The sequence below is a fragment of the Schistocerca nitens genome, chromosome 1 (assembly GCF_023898315.1).
Source record: "Schistocerca nitens isolate TAMUIC-IGC-003100 chromosome 1, iqSchNite1.1, whole genome shotgun sequence".
NCBI lineage: Eukaryota > Metazoa > Arthropoda > Insecta > Orthoptera > Acrididae > Schistocerca > Schistocerca nitens.
Window position 1 is genome coordinate 41991846 of NC_064614.1, and position 6405 is coordinate 41998250.

Here is a 6405-nt window from a genome sequence, read left to right on the forward strand (position 1 = left end):
GGCTCTGAGCACTATGGGACTCAACTGCTGTGGTCGTAAGTCCCCTAGAACTTAGAACTACTTAAACCTAACCTAAGGACATCACACACGCCCACGCCCGAGGCAGGATTCGAACCTGCGACCGTAGCGGTCGCGCGGTTCCAGACTGTAGCGCCCAGAACCGCTCGGCCACTTCGGCCGGCTCACTTGCTGTTGCTCACGGGAATACCCCCGACAGCCAACAATGGAAACCAACGGCGCAATGTGAACAGACTGGCTTCGTTAATTAAATCACCACTCGACTTTGATGTCCTGGGTCGGTGAGCCACGAACCCCGTAGCAATCGGAACAGCTGCCACACACTCCAACACTGCGTAGAGACCGCCAGCGGGCCCGGCCCACTGCGCCGCACAATTTCCTGGCTGATCCACACCAACCGACCGACTGCTGCACACCGGCTGGCCGGAAACAATAAGCACGAGACCAAAGAGAGTACAAGGTGCGAATATCGATACACACCGCTGCTGCCACAAGCAGAAAGGGCAAGAACCACAGCATACACGCAATAACCGTGGGAAACCAAACGCAGAGTAACAGTCGAGGTTTAAAGCAATGCATAAGCCGGGGCCAGCACGGCTTAGCACTGTCATCGGTCAACATCGTCTACCCAGCAGATTACACTGCAGGGCACATAGTTGTCTCGAGTTCCCGGTCACAACCTTACATCATTTATTTTCAAGCCACAAAAAAAGGAAGAAGAATTAGAATGGAAAGAATGAGGAAGAAAGTAAAATAGATGTTTTCCGGTAGAAGGGGAGTGGGAGAACAGAAGGGGAGTGTCTGAACTGGGCACAATTGTGTACAAAACTACTCCCCCTTCCCAAGGGCGAAAGTAACTTTCATACAATGTTTCACTGACAACTAACGTAGGTAAATGAAACTTGGACCACACATAAAAAGGTATACGCAATGAGACGAAGAGAAATGACATCTTGATTCAAAGGTACGTCGTTTCATGACGGCCTCCAAGACATTACAAAAGGTGGGACATGGTTATTCACCACGGACGGCAATGCATTTGCTGGAATGTCCTCACCCATTGGCCACAAGGCTGGTGTGGAATTCTTGTGGCAGGGCGTTCCATTACTCCACCAGAGCGGATGACAACATCTGGATGTTCACTGGTGCACGCGGACGTTTCCTCAACGCATCCTGCACTTGCTCGATGGGATTTAAGTCGGGGGAACGTGCAGGCCAGTCCACTCGCCAAACATCTTCTCGTACCAAGAATTCCGCCAACGACTTTGTCGCAGTGGTAACACCGGTTCCCGTCAGATCACCGAAGTTAAGCGCTGTCGGGCTGGGCTAGGACTTGGATGGGTGATCATCCGGTCTGCCGAGCGCTGTTGGCAAGCGGGGTGCACTCAGCCCTTGTGAGGCAAACTGAGGAGCTACTCGACTGAGAAGTAGCGGCTCCGGCACCTAGATTGTCGCACAGATGACAGAATGGTAGATATCGAAATAGGTGACAGAGGGATAGAAAGGCAATTAAAATCGCTCAAAAGAGGAAAGGCTGCTGGACCTGATGGGATACCAGTTAGATTGCACACAAAGTACGCGAAGGAACTTGCCTCCCTTCTTGCAGCGGTGTACCGTAGGTCTCTAGAAGAGCGTAGCGTTCCAAAGGATTGGAAAAGGGAACAGGTCATCCCCGTTTCCAAGAAGGGACGTCGAACAGATGTGCACAACTATAGACCCATATCTCAAACGTCGATCAGTTGTAGACTTTTGGAACACGTATTATGTTCGAGTATAATGACTTTTCTGGAGACTACAAATCTGCTCTGTAGGAATCAGCATGAGTTTCGAAAGAGACGATCGTGTGAAACCAGGCTCGCGCTATTCGTCCACGAGACTCAGAGGGCCATAGACACGGGTTCCCAGGTAGATGCCGTGTTTCTTGACTTCCGAAAGGCGTTCGATACAGTTCCCCACAGTCGTTTAATGAACAAAGTAAGAGCATATCGACTATCAGAGCAATTGTATGATTGGATTGAAGCGTTCCTAGATAACAGAACGCAGCATGTCATTCTCAATGCTGAGAAGTCTTCCGAAGTAAGAGTGATTTCAGGTGTGCCGCAGGGAGTGTCGTAGGACCGTTGCTATTCACGATATACATAAATGACCTTGTGGATAACATCGGAAGTTCAGAGGCTTTTTGCGGATGATGCTGTAGTATATCGAGAGGTTGTAACAATGGAAAATTGTACTGAAATGCAGGAGTATCTGAAACGAACTGACGCATGGTGCAGGGAATGGTAATTGAATCTCAATGTAGACAAGTGTAATGTGCTGCGAATACATAGAAAGAAAGATCCTTTATCATTTAGCTACATAATATCAGGTCAGCAACTGGAAGCAGTTAATTCCATAAATTATCTGTGAGTAGGCATTAGGAGTGATTTAAAATGGAATGACCATATAAAGTTGATCGTCGGTAAAGCAACAGCCAGACTGAGATTCATTGGAAGACTCCTAAGGAAATGCAATCCGAAAACAAAGGAAGTAGGTTACAGTACACTTGTTCGCCCACTGCTTGAATACTGCTCACCAGAGTGGGATCCGTACCAGATAGGGTTGATAGAGAAGATCCAACGGAGAGCAGCGCGCTTCGTTACAGGATCATTTAGTAATCGTGAAAGCGTTACGGAGATGATAGATAAACTCCAGTGGAAGACTCAGCAGGAGAGACGCTCAGTAGCTCGGTACGGGCTTTGGTTGAAGTTTCGAGAACATTCCATCACCGAAGAGTCAAGCAGTATATTGCTTCCTCCTACGTATATCTCGCGAAGAGAGCATGAGGATAAAATCAGAGAGATTAGAGCCCACACAGAGGCATACCGATAATCTTTCTTTCCACGAACAATACGAGACTGGAATAGAAGGGAGAACCGATAGAGGTACTCAAAGTACCCTCTACCCTCCGCCACACACCGTCAGGTGACTTGCGGAGGATGGATGTAGATTTAGATGACATACGGCCGGGAGTGCTGTGTGCTGACCTCATGCCCCTTGTAACGGCTCCATGTAAGCCGCTACATGGCTCGACCCCACAACTAAAGACACCTGAGCGCCCTTCCGACACTCAGGGAAGAGCCTGATGATAATTAGTAAGATAGGGTTATTTAAATATAGACGATCATTTTAATATTAGATATGGTAATTGTCTGCAAAGTGTGAATGCGAACGTATGATGAGGTATGCGTGAGATGTCGGCTGTGGGTGTGCTATAGGCATAGTGGAAGTGTAGCCAACCTCGAATCTAGTAGAGCGCGACTGCAATGGACCAGAGAGGCATAAGCTCCACGCGCGTCATTAGCGCTCGTTAGGTTGGCAAATAACCGTGTGCGGTATCTCTGAGTCCTTGCGGCCACGATGTGTGGACCCGGACGAGGGAGACCGTATCGGGGTTGTTGCTGGGAAGACCTGGGTGAGTTAGCAAGCTCTGCTCTATCGCTCCGATAGTTAGCAAAGATCTAGAATTCCATGTTCACTTTGAACTTGGAAGCAGCTTCCCTGCTGAGGAAAGCCACTATGGTATTTCCTAGAATCATATCGGTTAGGAGAGATAGGGAGATGATTTCTTTTGCCAAGTGATTCCATGGGAATTTGTGTTCACTGCACTTGGGAGCGAACAGGCGCTCATTGCCGAGTAATAGAATTGCTCAATTTGCATTTCAGTGTGAGTGTGAAGTATATATGTAAAGCGTATTTTATTTAAATGTGTTTATTGACTACTGACTGTGGAGAGATTGGTAACACGTGGTCCGCAGACCCCGTGCATTTCTTGATGAGAAGCTTCAGCTCGACGTAATCACATTTCGTGATCGAGCTGGATCTTCTACGTAAATTCACGCGTGTGATTTAATTGTTCCTTCATAATATCCAGTAAAACTCGCGGAGTTAGTTAAACGTGAAGACGGGACTTGCCCGAATTAAAGTTACAGTTGGAACCATGTGCTCTCTCCCAATGTTGTCCCACTTGGTGTACGGGAACCTTCCTCTTTTATCTGTTAGATAAAATGAATAGAGTGAATATTAGTGTGTGTGTGTGTGTGTGGTTAAATGATGATAGAAATGTGCAGGCGGCAGTCATTTTCGATTCACGGCACATGTTAGCCGGATGTTTAACTAAGTTTACTTAGATATTATACTATTTGTAACACGCCAGCATTCCGTGATAAGTGAGAGGGAATATTTGAGATGGTAATGTTTATTGAATAAATGTGATTGTGTTATTATATAAATATGTTACAGTGACTTCTCCCAGCCACACCATATTCCGTTATCATTTCACAGAATATTTGGTATGCGTATTTCAGTTAATTACCTGTCTATGTCCCACTCATGGGCATATTTCATTTAATAAACTCTGTAAGGTGGTATTAAAACTTCATTATAATAATATTCTAATTCTAACTTGATCAAAAGCACCGAATAAAACTTTAGTTTGAGTATTGATGCTTGTTGCTGCAAATGGCCGCCGGCGTCTTCTATAGTACAGGTGCCATTTATAAAATTGAGGAGGCGTGCCGAGGGTGCGGAAAGCAAGTATCGTGCACCCTCCATATCCACATCCAGTGACGTCTGACGTCTGTGGCTGAGGTTGGCACGGCGGCCGGTCGGTACCTTTGGGTCTTCATGGCCTGTTCGGGAGGAGCTTAGTTTTTTTTTTTTTTACCAAGAATTCCTCCACCTGCACGGTTAGATGCGCTCGCGCATTGTCATCCACAAAAATTAAGGGAAAGACGCGCATGGGGAAGGGTTATAGTGTCATAATAATTCTGACCGGTAAGTGTGCTGTGTTCAAAGATTTGGAGGGTAGTATACCTCTGCATCATTATGCCTTCCCACACAATAACATCGGGACCACCAAAACGATCGTGTTCTGCAATGCGCCCGGGTGCATTACGTGTTCGTACCTCTTCGCACGTGAGGGCACGTTTTCTCTAAATTAGCGGCTGAAGCCCATTTCTGTTATTCTCTATGCACCTTTCTAACCCCGTAGTTCCTGTTAACCTCATTCTCTGCAAAAATGACTTGGTCGTGAGCAAATTGCAAAGTATAAAGCTTGTCTCAGTTATAGACACACTCGTATTACTACAGGAACGTTTTCATAATCTTAAGGTAGAATCCATGTTTTTATTTCAATAATGTAGGTGCTATCGTCCATCCTTGTTCTAATATTTCGTCACTGAATTCTCTCTAGATATTTTTGTACCTATTTTAATTCTATACATTTTGGTCTAAATAAAAAGCTCTAACAGCTGGGCATTGATCTGTCATTTTAGTCTACAGTTTACAAAGGAAATGTTATCATATGCTTTCTTAACATCAATGTAAACCATGCGGCTCTTTAAATTCCTGGCCAGTCTTTCTTATTTTAGACAAAAGATGTATGTCTGTGTTTTTTTTCCGCAATATGTTATACGATTATTATCATTATAATCTTCCCACGTAATTTAGAGTCTGAATTTGTTAAACTTACTCTTCTACTGTCCGAGAATTTTTTCCTGTCGCCCTTTGTGTATGTGTTGGATATGTATGTTTCCCATTCCTCTTGCAATTATTCCCTCCTTAGCAAGCGACTGAAAACATAGACCATTAACTTTAGAAGTAAATCTGGTCCACTTCTGAACTATGCGATGGTGAGTCCTTTGAACTAGAACTCGTTTTGACTATACGAAGTCTGTCTGAGACACACGACGAATCACTGTTGCAAACGTTGAATGCTGTGGTTGTTGTCGGCGAGGATGGGTCTCCTGATATAACCTTGCTACCCGCCGCCCGTTGCCATTTGCCTTTCCGTAAGTAAACATCATGTCGGCAAGCTATCGATTCGAATACGGAACCATTGTATAAAACGCTGTATCACATCCACTACAAGAGAAGCGAATCGGACACAACATCACCTAATACTCTGGCAGGAGAGGGCGTTAGGGCTGAACAGTACGATGCTGGTGTAGAAGGAAACGTACATGGTGCAACGCATATTAGACCGCAGTCTCCGCAACAAAACATGACTGAGTAAATAGTCTCTAGCATTGATACCAAGCATTTTCGAACATATATTCATTAGACCTCTTTTGTTCCGTATCCCCTCATCGGTCAATCCCTAGAGCTTGTACAGCGGTGGAAAAAATCACCTGTATAAATGACGAGTAGGAGGAGGGTAGAGGGGGGGGGGATGGGCAAACATGAGTAAACAGTGAATCTCCCCACACCCTTGCGCCTCCTTACCATTTAGATCTGCCGCTTAATCACTATTTCACTTCTCTTAGACATTAAATAAATACATAGTAATATAATTAAACAACATATTTCACGTACGACTATTCTCAGAGGAAGAGAACATTTTTAGATCAA

At 45.2% G+C, this 6405-nt stretch overlaps 1 pseudogene; it reads left to right on the forward strand.

Annotated features, from left to right (window-relative positions):
* Nucleotides 1-1273: 1273 nt before the first annotated feature.
* On the forward strand, nucleotides 1274-1391 carry LOC126212516 (5S ribosomal RNA; annotated as a pseudogene).
* Nucleotides 1392-6405: the final 5014 nt, after the last annotated feature.